The 12,487-nt window shown below is 39.7% G+C and overlaps 1 long non-coding RNA gene across 1 annotated transcript; it reads right to left on the reverse strand.

Annotated features, from left to right (window-relative positions):
• Positions 1-8,500: 8,500 nt before the first annotated feature.
• LOC147163220 (uncharacterized) lies at positions 8,501-11,988 on the reverse strand. The gene is made up of 2 exons (XR_015097163.1): positions 11,874-11,988; positions 8,501-8,937 (listed from the first exon to the last, which is right to left on the reverse strand). It is a non-coding gene; the product is annotated as an uncharacterized LOC147163220 (long non-coding RNA).
• Between the last annotated feature and the right edge of the window lie 499 nt (positions 11,989-12,487).

The following is a 12,487-nucleotide window of genomic DNA, read 5'->3' on the forward strand; positions in this document are numbered from 1 at the left end:
GACAAAGTTATCTATATAACTGCAGTATGGTGCACAAATGCTTAGCATGTCTAACTCACAGTTCTTGTGATTTTTTTTTTTGGGGGGGGAGGTCTTTGAATTTTTCAATATTTCCTTTTTTCTTGTTTTTCGTAATATATATTTGTTTTCACATTTCAGAAAAACATGTGTGTGTTTGGGGGTGACGAACCAAAACAGTGTCAAAGTGAATGCAAAATTCGAATGTGTAAGTGGAATTTGAAAATGTAAACAATGGAATAATTTTGTTGAACTGCAGTGTTGCATATTTGCATTCATCCATTTCTTAATTGTGACAAATCACTGATATAATCTTGTCTTTCTATGTTTAAAATTTTTCTTTTTTTGTATTATTATTACGGCTGTCACAAATCTTTTTAGTATTGCTTATCGTTTAGTCTGGTAATTGCCCCGCTCCAATTTGGAGGCAGAAATGATGTCAACCAAGTTTTGTGGTCGACCAATTTTCTTTTCCAGCCATAATAATAATGTTCATAAACCAAGAAATAGCTCTCAGCTTCAAAATGTTGCTGACCTCTGGTCTATATGAATTACTTTACATTCACAAGTCAAATAAATTACATGACATTGCGTCAACTGCTATAGAGATGGTCTAATGGCCCGGATGGCTTAAGCTCAAGGCGCCTCAAATCCTGCGCAAGGCAACTGGTGTGGGATTGTGGATGATGATCTTGAGGCTGAAAAAGGTGCCACTGCTGTGGAAGACATCTTGCGTGGTACCGGTGCCCAAGTCTAGTGACTTCACCCACTACCGACCAGTCGCCCTTACATCCTACCTGGCAAAGACCCTGGAGAGACTGGTCCTCCACTACATGCGCCCCCTAGTGAGTACTTTGACAGACCCACTACTGCCTACCAGCAGTGAAATGGAGTTGAGGACGCCGTCATCTTTCTCATCCAGAGATCCCTTTCCCATCTGAAGAGGCCCGGAAGTACTTTGAGAATCATGTTCTATGATTTCTCCAGTGCTTTCAATGCCATCCAGCCAGATCTCCTGAGGGACAAATTGGAACTCAATGGGGTGTGCCACCAGCTAACAACATGGGTTTTGGACTTTCTCACCAATAGGCCTCATTATGTGAAAACGAGCGGCCGTGCGTCTGATTCAGTGATCTGCAGTAAAGGGGCGCCTCAAGGGACTGTTGTAGCGATTCTACTGTTCACCATTTACACAGCCGACTTCTCACACCACACAACGAACTGTCACCTGCAAAAGTTCTCGGATGACTCTGCCATCAATAATGGAGATGAGACAGAGTACCGAGAACTGAACAAGAACTTTGTGGCCTGGTGTGAGGAAAATCACCTCCAGATTAATGCAGGAAAAACTAAGGAGCTGGTGGTGGATTTTCGCCTGACTAAAGGTAATTTAACCCACCCCCAGGGAATAGACATCGAGATAGTAGACTGTACAAAAAGGGACTGAGTAGACTACACCTGCTACGTAGACTGAGGTCCTTCGGGGTGCGGAATGACTTATTAAGCACCTTGTATGACTCTGTGGTGGCCTCAATCTTATTTTACGGTGTGGTCTGTTGGAGCAGCAGCATCTCAACTGAGAGGAAGAGACTGAACAAATTGGTAAAGAAAGCTGTCATCTATCCGGGGTAATGCCTCCCACCTCCTGTGCGAGCCATGGAGAGCACCATTAGTGCTAGGCTTCTTCACCCACGCCGTAACAAAGAAAGGTACCGAAGGTTCTTCCTACCCGCTGCTGTTAGACTTTACAATCAGCTGTACTCTCGGTAGACCAGTGTTGTGATGTGATGTGATGTTTTAATTTCAAATTTAACAAATGTGATGATGATGCCGTCAATTTGCACTACTGTGTTTCTCTGTTTTTATTTAACTATATGCTACATAAGTATTTTTTGTGATGCATATTATTTATGTATGTGTAATGATGTGTATTGCTGCCAGTAACGCTGTGAATTTCTCCACTGTGGGATAAATAAAGGTGTATCTTATCTTATCTAATTAACCTGATAGTTCAAAGCTTGTTTCAGACTTCCTGAATCACACTGCTCCGAAATAGTGCTTCATTCTGCAAATATCACGTGACGGATTATGTTGAAGCCACATACATCATAGTGTGTATTGATAGCTTGAGACAGATTGATCCCCGTCAGTGGTTTGACATGCGCCATCCACCAACAACATGGTGGGTTTGTAAGGAGAACATTTGTGAGTTAATGCCAAATAAGGTAAGTAAGTACTAGTACTGTTATGAAAGTTTTCAGTTTTTACTTTTAGGTGCTATGCATGCAGGAATTGTAATACAGTATGACAATAATACCTCGTCTATCTTAAGACACTTGCATTCCAGGCATGATGAAGATAATACCCAGCAAGCCAACGAGTCTGTCAATGCTGGGCAACCGCTCTTGGTTTCCCATCAACTAAAATAAATGCATATGTGGAATGATGAATTATTCATCATGTAACCTATACGAGCTTCAGAGTTTCATAAATGGTCTTGCTTTTTTTCAAATAAATAAAATGCAGTGTCAATAGAACAGTGTTTGGATGATGTACTGTGCCCGGTTGTTCAATTCTCATTATTTTAACCACTGATCAACCCATAACGGCCAGTTAAATTTGTAACCCACCATTAGCTAACCAACCGTTAAATATGCGTTGTTCAAAATATGGTTACTAATGTTGTTTGGTAAGTGCCCTGTCAAAGTTAACCGTGTGGTTAATGTAACTGGTTAGCACCAATATATCCCACCATTTCTCATTTTGTTTACCTCAGGTTTTGCGGGGAAAACAAAATGGATAGCCAAACAATTAGTGTGTCCTCTGTTTGTCGGACACTGTAGATTACCTTCCAGTAGCTTGCATAGGTAAGCAATCAGCACCCTCCCAAATCAGTAGCAGATGTGTAGGTCTTCAGAAAGTCAAGCGCACATGATAGACTCTCTCTTTCCAGTGCTGAACTGGCATCATGAATGCAACGTTAGCCACGAACGCCATCTTGAGAGTAAACCATACTGTTAATTTAGGTTTGTTAACTTTGAGTGATCGCCATTTTGACTGGTTTATAGGTTGAATTTTCCTTTGATCTTTGTATATGACGTCATTGAATGATGACTGATTTCCATCATCTATCTGGAAGAATCAACAATTTGCACTTCGACAGTCGTCGATTTTGGACCCTTCAAAAACATTGACCGAACGTTTAGGAGACATCGACAAGTAAATGGATCGTTAGACTCTCTTTTTTTTTATTGTATTGTCAAATTTTATTGCACTCTGAGAAGTTTAAGGTATATTACAAAGCTCCAGATGACGGAGCTGCTTGGCCGGCGATCTACCATACTAGGCACATAAAAGAGAAAAGTCCATTCCAGTCGCTGATTTAGTCTGATCGCGTTTTAATCAAAATAACAGCGTTATAAACACAATTAACAAGAGCTGCTGTTAGCCGCAACTCACGCTCATGCACTCCTCAAACAGAATGACTAACAGAGCCCAACTTTCTCAACTCCACCTCCCGTCTCCCTGACGTCACATCCCACTTAACTGGCCCCACCCTCAAATACGTACAATAACAGACATTACACTATGATTTCTTTCTCTTGGTATTCTCTTGATGAATTTGCCCTGTAAATCTAATGATCATATGAATATTGTTTTGAATGGAACGGTCCGGTTTAGTCTGCTGAGGTAACGTGACTTTAATAGCGCCATCTGATTGGACAAGAAGTTGTGATTTGTACCCAAGCAAACGGGTGTGGCATCCTTTTTTTGTTGTTGCCAATTTTAGTTAAAGTTTTTGATTTGAGTGGGAATACATCGTGAGTATGCGTTGTTTATGTTTTTATTTACTTTTTCTAACAATGAGGAATGGTGACTACGGCTACCGATGTTATGGAGGGGGATTAGTTTTTACGCATGCATAGAATGTACTTAATAATTAACATTGGCGTCTGTCTGTCGCGGTGTGTACTCCCGCCAGTCCTCTATTCAACCTGAGAGTATGTCATCATTGAAGAACGTGTTGTTGAATGTTTTTTTTCTTTTTCTTTAGTCATCACAAAGTAGCCAGGCTGGGACAGAGAGGGTGCTGCAATCTGCATTCCCCAACGTAAAGTTGCCTTCTGTCCTAAAGTCCAGGATTAAAAGCCATGTAACAAGGAATTCTACATTTAAAAAAACGGAGTAGTCCAAATGAGTACAAACTATTCAGTGAAATGTACAGTGAGATATTAATCATCGGTGAGACCACTGCAGTAGGAGTTGAGGGTGATGATGGTGATGATGTCGGAATTAAAGATGATTGTACAAGGAATGCCCCTGCTCTTATCCCACCCCAGGCTGCCCAGGACATTGAAGAGCCAGCTCCATCCCCAAACAGAACACCGTCTGCTGTTTCTTCAAGCCTCGTTACACCAAGACTCTGCCATGACCTGCCCCTTCGTCATCTGGTGCATCAACACGCTTAATTGCAATCCCTGACACCACGAAGAGCAAAGATTAAGAGGAGACTGGAATTTGCTGAGGAAAGGCTAGTGAAAAGTGCAAAAACTTTCAAAAATAAAAATTAAGTACAGACAAAAAAAAATTAAGTTCCTAGGCGTGTTTTTAACCAAGCTGTTAAACGGAACAATAATCAAATTTATAGAAGGAACAAGAAATAAACTTGAAGCTAAATTAGAGGGAAATGTATTGGTGCAGCTGCCGAGCAAGAGCTCGTTGACCTCAAATTTAAACACGAAAAACAAAAAATATATTGCTGCCGTCATTCTACTTCATAAATATCAGAAGGTCCAGTGAGAACTGATGGTAGTATTAAATAATATGGCAAAACATTTACCAGTACCTCAATTTACCATGGATGTGCATACAATTGTGTGCTCAATCAGGTAGAGGCAACTGGTCAGCTCATAAAAAACGTGACCGAAATGACAGGTTTGGTCCCAGACTCTGATGCTGATGGTTAGCCACTGTGCAATTGAGCTGGGTATTCTAGCAGGAATTCAGATTGGGAGACTCTCGAAAAAGAAAATAATCTGAATATTGCTTGGGATGCCAACCGGAACATGTAGATGAAATTCAACATCAAGTTTAGTTCTTCAAATCGCGATTTTAGCAGGTGGCAAAGCAACAGACTATGTTCAGCATATTTGCCAGGCTATTCGGGACATCTGCAATATGCAGTGGCTGCAGTAAATTCAAAGATATTGACAGTCGTAAATTTCACCAGAGTGTGATGAATAAACTAAAGAGTACTAAAGAGGGACTGTGCTATTGTCTCATGGGCGAGTGGAGCTCCACCGGAAATGCGTGACCTCCACATGAACACGGCAGTTGTGGCGCAGCGCCACCGAATGCAACATTGTCACTGTGTGTTATATCCTTAACGTTGGTTCCTGACTTTGAGGACAATGTACAGTATGCGGCACTTTGTTCAAGTAGAGGCGACTGTCAGGGGGGTACAGTTTGGTGGAGGACCCAAACGCAGTGAAGCAGGGCAAGGAGGCAGAGGTAATGTACAAAAAGGAATTTAATTATTTAAAACAAAAGCAAAACTCCAAATGGCAGTAAAACAAAACGTGGAGAGGACAAGGCAAAAAACTGGCAGCATGACGGGAGGAAAAACGACAATGAATCGACGCAGACAGAGGGGAGAGAGGAGACTAAATACACACACTCACGACACAACAAGACACACTTGGGGCAAGACACAAGCGACTGAGGGCACTGATTGGCTGACACGAGGAAGGGCAGGATTACACTTAACAAGACCAAGGAAGACGCACAAGGAAAAACAGAACCTAAACATGACAGCGACTTGTTTCCGGTCGAGCTTCAGATGTCACGTGGTGGCGCTCAACTCGCCCATTAGTCTACAGCTTACCCTCTTGTATATACAGTATATAGTTACATACATTCGTGAGATTTTAGACAAATTTCTTTCCACAGATTTTGGTCTATGAGACAAAGTGACGTCAGCACCACAGTTGCGATTTTGCCAACTAAAACAGCACATTTGTGTAACGTGATAGTAGGAATGACAATTAGTAAGGCTTTCAGCGTTGTAATGTGCAGAGTTATTTATGCTGATTAAACTGCCTTTGGAAAATCATCCAATGGCTCTTGCTGTTAGCCGCTAGCTCTGTTAGCCTACGCTTAACGCTGGCAACAGCAGCCATACAATTCAATGTCAGTGTAATTAAGACTTTTTGAGTGCCCTTAATTAGTGATTAAAAATAATTTCAGGACAAAGTTGTGTTGCTGTTGGCCGCAATAGAAAGAGTTCTTATAACAAGTGTCTACAAAAAAATTTCAACGAGGAAAAATATTAGACAAAGATGTGTTTCTGTAAAAGGTGTTAATTTGTGGTATAATTTTGAAACTGACCTGAAAAGATGTCAGTCACCTGCTGAATTTAAAAAAAATGTTTAAAAGCAAAGTTTAAAAATTTGCTTAAATCAGACCTGAGTTGTTAAAAGTGTATATATGCTGTAATTTCTTTGGATGTATCGTATGAGTGTAATGAAGATTGTATATGTGAGTATGAGGATATGATTCATAAATGTATTATGGTATATGCCGATGAATTTCATGTCCATTTGTTGCTGGCAAATGTGCGTATGTTAAAGTGCACTTTTAAGTGCAGGGTTTTCATCAGTATGTAAAATGTGGAACAAGGGGAGACAGAGTCCTGGACAAATGCTTTGGGAACGTGAAGAACGCATATGTGAGTAGAGCCCCCCCCCCCCCCTCTCTCCAACTCAGACCACAACACAATTCACCTCATCCCAACCTACAAAACAGCTCTCAAACGCAGCTCTCAAACGCAGCAAACCACAAGATGTTTCCTATGCACGGAGTGGAATATCTTTCATGGGCTGGATGTGGATACTGCTGCTGTGACTGTAACTGACTATATTCAATTCTGTGTGAACAATATCATACCAACAAAGGAAATAACTGTTTACCCCAACAACAAACCGTAAATTACTAAGGAGGTTAAAGACTGTATTAACCGCAAAAACAGGGCATTTAAGAACCAGGACAGAGCCCAGCTCAAACTGGTTCAAAAAGAACTTAATCACATGCTTAAAGAAGCAAAAAGGAAGCACAAAGAGACTATAGAACAACACTTTGCTGCTAACAACTCCAAGGAAATGTGGGACACCATGAGGAGGAGTACTTGACTCCTGCTCAAAAACGTCTCAGCACCCTAAATGACCTCCAGAAGGCAAGGGAGCTGAATGACTTTTATTTAAGATTCGAAACCCAGGACTTCTCTGAATGTGGGGAGGTCCTGAGGTCCATTTCAGTGAATGAGCAGGATTCAAGGCTGGTGATTCATCCCCATGATGTCCAATCTGCTTTTAGATCTGTCTGCACAAAAAAGGCCTCAGGACCGGATGGGATATCTGCCTTTCTGCTAAAATCCTGTGCAGAGGAGCTCACAGCGGCATGGCAGCCTATCTTCCAGAGATCTGTGGACTCACACTCCATTCCCAGTCTCTGGAAAAAATCAGTAATCACCCCGGTTCCTAAAAAAGCAATGTCCTGTGGTCAATAATGACTTCAGGCCTGTGGCTCTAACTTATATTGTCATGAAGTGTTTCGAGAGGCTGATGGTGACTCTGCTCAGGGGGGAGGTGGATGCACACTTAGACTCCCTTCAGTTTGCCTACAAGCAGGGTCGCGGCACTGACGATGCTATTGTTAGAGTAGACAATATTAAGTATTGTACTCTTTGCGTGTTCAATTAACTGAATGGTGAGATTCTGTTGAAGGAGTTCCTTTGCAAGGGTTTTTAATTAACAGAAGCTTCTGGTCCACATTGACAAATTCATCCAAGCGATGTGTCTGTTCAAATGTGGCTCCTTCCTCTTGGCTCACATCGCTATTTATTCACAAAAAGGGTTCAGATAAAGGTCAGCCCACAACACACCTGTTTACAACCAAATGAACACAAGGAAATCCCTCTCTCCTCCCTTCTGCAAGTTCAGCAAGTTCCCATAGCTATAAATCAGATTAGAGAGAAACAATCACACATCGGCCCGTCTCCTTCGGAAGAGACAGATACCAGACCCATACACTCCCTTATTTTCTCAGGAGTGTGAGACACAAAAAATGCTATTCATTTAGCCATACTGAGTTAACTAAATTATAAACGGCTAAAATATAATTTAAAACTGAAAAACAATGTTAATAACTTAACAATCCCTCATTTGAGCTCATAAGAGCTCAACACATTAAAACATTTTTTTTTCAATGGTTGTGTGGTAAAAATAATTATCCTTAAAACATCCCTTTAGCAGAAGAGGAGGTAATTTAGCAATCATATGACATTAAAAAACAATTTGATACATTTAAAAGATTTTTAGTAAAATAAGCATAGCATATGTGAGGCTTAACATAAAATGTTGTTCATTAAAAAGTGTCGCAATATATCGGCAGACGAATATGTGTTCTTTGAAGCCATCTTGTGATGAAGTTCTTTGAAGGTCTTTTTTTTTTTTTTTTTTTTTTTTAATGAAAAGAGTGTCGCAATAGTTCGTCTCTTCTTTAAGAATTTGGGGTAGACTACCCAAATTCTTCGATTTGTCACCTGGGATTATTCTGCCCAAAATGTGACTGATCAAAAGAATGATTGCCCAAGAAAAGGCACTTGCTCTTGATCCGTTGACTGATGTCCTCAAACGGCAGCTCCGGAACCGGGCACGGATTCAGCTGACGTGGCTCCAGGTCGGAGGTGATAAGATTGATGCTCCAGTTGTGGAATTTCGTCTCTCCTTTCAACCTGAGAGCATCAGTTGATGAGATGGCCGAGCCTGGCACGTCTCCGGAAGCCTTGTAGACCAGATGTGGAATTTTCTCTGTGCAGAAAACTGCACAAGATTTCCTCACCAACCCCCTGGGGCCGTTCTCCTGAGTGCAGAAACTTTTCATTTTTAGTTTCTCATAAACTCACATAAATTTTATTTGGAGGAAAAAACCCTGATAGTTTTTGTTAGTTGGGATTAGTAAATGTTATTTGATTAAGATCCGTAGGTCCTGTGCTGTTGGAACAGGAAAAGATCTATTTTTGTGACATTAAAATAGAGCCCATCCTTTGATTGAGTTGAATGACATTCGCTCATTCATTAATATAAGACAGAGCTTATAAATATTTATTTTTCAAATAGGTTTTGTTCAATAATAGGTAATTTTTTACCATGACTAAATTTGTTCTAAATTTTCATAACTGTGCCTTTCATATCTCTTATTCTCTTCCCAGAATCCCATGACCGGCCGAATCCTGGCATGCTGGGAAAAACTCACATATATTCATATTATCTATACTCTTTTACAAACACTGGGCTCCAAACATTACATTTTTCAAATATGATTCTGAGATAAAAGATATAATATAATATAATTACCTTCATTCGGCGAATATGCATTATTGTCCTTGCTTGCTTCAGACTTACTTTGCGATCGATTTCCTCTGATAGATTTCTTCATATTCAAACTGTGAATTATTATTTTCAAACTCATCCTGTCGATTAGAGTGTAGGCCGATACCCCACAACCTTTTTAATTTCGTTTTTAATTTTCTAACTCGTCTACATTGGTTAAATTCTTAAACATAAACTCCCTCATTTGACAAAGATCCACTGATTTTTTCAAACATGTCAAGATAAAGGGAGGACAAAATAGAGACCTCATGACTCAAAAGACGTCATAAATAACTCAACCCTCTAAATCAGGCTATGAGATAAACAAAAGAGCTACAAAACACTATAAAACTGAGCATAAGCAGATACAACTTAAGACACTAATATATGATGACTTTGGGGCCATAAAAAATAGAGATAACCATATTACTCTAATTCTCCTAGAGTCCCAAAAATTATTTAAACTGCTAATCAACCTCACCTCTTTTACAGATTAGTGGGGCTGAGGATAAAGTCACACAAAATATTTCTGGGATTTATAAATCACAGTGCTAAAAAAAATCTAATTTAGCCATCAAACTCTTAGTTAGTCTTTTACTCGTTACTACTCATTCTATTCTATTATTTATTTTATACTATAGCTGCAGCTGGACGAAGTCCAAAAAAGTTCCTCACGGGGAAAATAAAAATATATCATATCATAACATATTAATAAAATTCCCATTGTACCAATTCAGAAACTGATTCTCCCAAAAATATAGGCAAAAATTTAATAGGCTATAGATTGAAATAAATTTTCTCAATCCCTCATTTCAAATTTACATATGTCGTTTTCAATTTCCTGAAATATCTTGCTATAGATCACAGTTCCCCATCCAACACATTAAAAATGCCTTGCATACCACTCGTGTAGCATTTCTTTGAGCAAGATCACACCCCATTCGGACCTCCATCTTTATTTTTTAGTCTTTGTCCAGTCCTCCAGCAAAAGGCAGGACGGCAGCTGTTGTCAATGTTCAGTCCTGGCCAGCAGGGCGGCTGCTGTGGCAGCAATGTTCAGAGCAGGCATTTAGATTTCCTCTGGATGCAAAACAGCCATAGGGGAGAAGTCACTAGAATGAGACGTGTACACAGTCACTGGGCATTGAGGAATTTGAGCATTATGATTGTCTGTCGGCACGGGAGGAGAATGACTGTGCTGCGGCGCGAAGCTCTTTGACTCTTTGTCACGTACATCCAAACGTTGGAAATTGCTGTCTGCAATGGCGGGCTTGATGACACATAGTCTTTCTGAGAGCTCACCTGACCAAAAAATGCACACTCGTTGATGCAATGCATTAAAAATGCCAGACTGAGGACATGGGATCATAGCAAGACAGTTCACTCCCTGCTTTTTCAAAAATGTTTCGTAAAAAACACAGCCTCTTTATTCATTTCTCTTTTTTTTTTTTTCAATACCCCTTCAAATAGCTACTAGCCATACAACGTATCAGCAGCTGGGGCGCATCCCGTTCGCAGTTTGTAATCAGTGAAGGCCATCAAACCCTCATCTGCCTTGGAACTCAAACATCAGTTTCTAAAATGACACACTCAGAGAAAAAACAAATATTAAAAATCATTATCAACATGTCAATTTCAAAAACATTCATAACTCTTTATTCAACTATCTTATTTCCAGCCACAGCTATAAAGATGTAGGCATAATTATATCAACTCTCAAACAAAATGCCATTATTTTATCATTACTCTTTATTCATTTGTCCCGAAAAGGGAAAGTTAACAAATTAACCATCGTCATCAATCATTAAAGTGTAAAGATTTATTAGCTCAGTCAAATACTATTACTTATTTTATATTGTTTATCATTCCTCTCTTACCATTTTGACAAAAAAAGAGTCCCATTACGAGGACACATTATGCTCACAGCGCACAGCTCAGCCCCCACCTTTTTTTCTAACCTAGAAACGGGGGAAGGGGGGGGGGGGAATCTTAACATTATAAATCGCAAAACCTATTTTATCATATTCCCATTAATAAAACAAACGCCACTATCACAACAGTATCATCTCACACAAAACAACACCAAACTTAGTTAAAATATTAAAGAAAAACAAACAAAATCCCCATATGCACACTTCTCACTTACAAACCCCCACCTTTTTTAGAAGCTAGGTCACACACTCAAATGCATACGCACACACTCTTCAGTCATTATAAAAAAATAAAAAAAAATAAACGGTGTTATTCCTTCAATTCGTTGTCTACAAATCTTATAGCATTTAAACCGCAGTTCCATACGGTGATTTCAGTAAACGGATAACTTTAAACAACCCATCCGTAAACTGCTCCACAAATGCTGGAGTCATTTTAGCATCAAATTCAGCCTTTTTCCATTACCAACAAAGAAAATACAAAAGTCTGACATACCATTTTGTCCAGCAAAAGCTTTGTATACAATCGATCCATAGTTCGTTTTTTCACTGTATATCGACACTTTTTCCTCACGGCGACTCACAAGTCCCGACTCTAAACCGGAAGCGCATTCAGGACAAACCATACTGTATCCGGGTCGAAATCGGCTCCATTTTTGTTTGTAGTTTTTATGTTTACTTCCGGTATCTATCCCACACAAGTAATATTAATATATATCAATACAGTGACGTCTCACTTTTAGTATTAATAGTTCAATATGTTAACACATATGGCCACACAACAGACAGACATAAGAATTACGTGACCTCTCGTCTATACACAGCGGTTACCCAATCCCGCTGAGCTAAACTGTTCTCCATACATTGCAAAATTTCTGCAAGGCGCTCATTTTCAAAATAAAATGTCACGTACCATCGAATTTAACCGTAGAACAAAAGGTATTCATACGGAAATCCTGACCCCAAAACTACAAAAGTAGGAGCGCCAAAACTGAAATAAAATCTTTCACGTAATCTCTCGATTGCAAATACAGTAAGATAAATCCAATTATTACTGTAATCAACCTGGACCCCTCAATACTGTTCAATTTCAAACAGGCGTTTTTTTTC

The sequence above is a fragment of the Leptonotus elevatus genome, chromosome 14 (assembly GCF_054856555.1).
Source record: "Leptonotus elevatus isolate MCC_2025b chromosome 14, RoL_Lele_1.0, whole genome shotgun sequence".
NCBI lineage: Eukaryota > Metazoa > Chordata > Actinopteri > Syngnathiformes > Syngnathidae > Leptonotus > Leptonotus elevatus.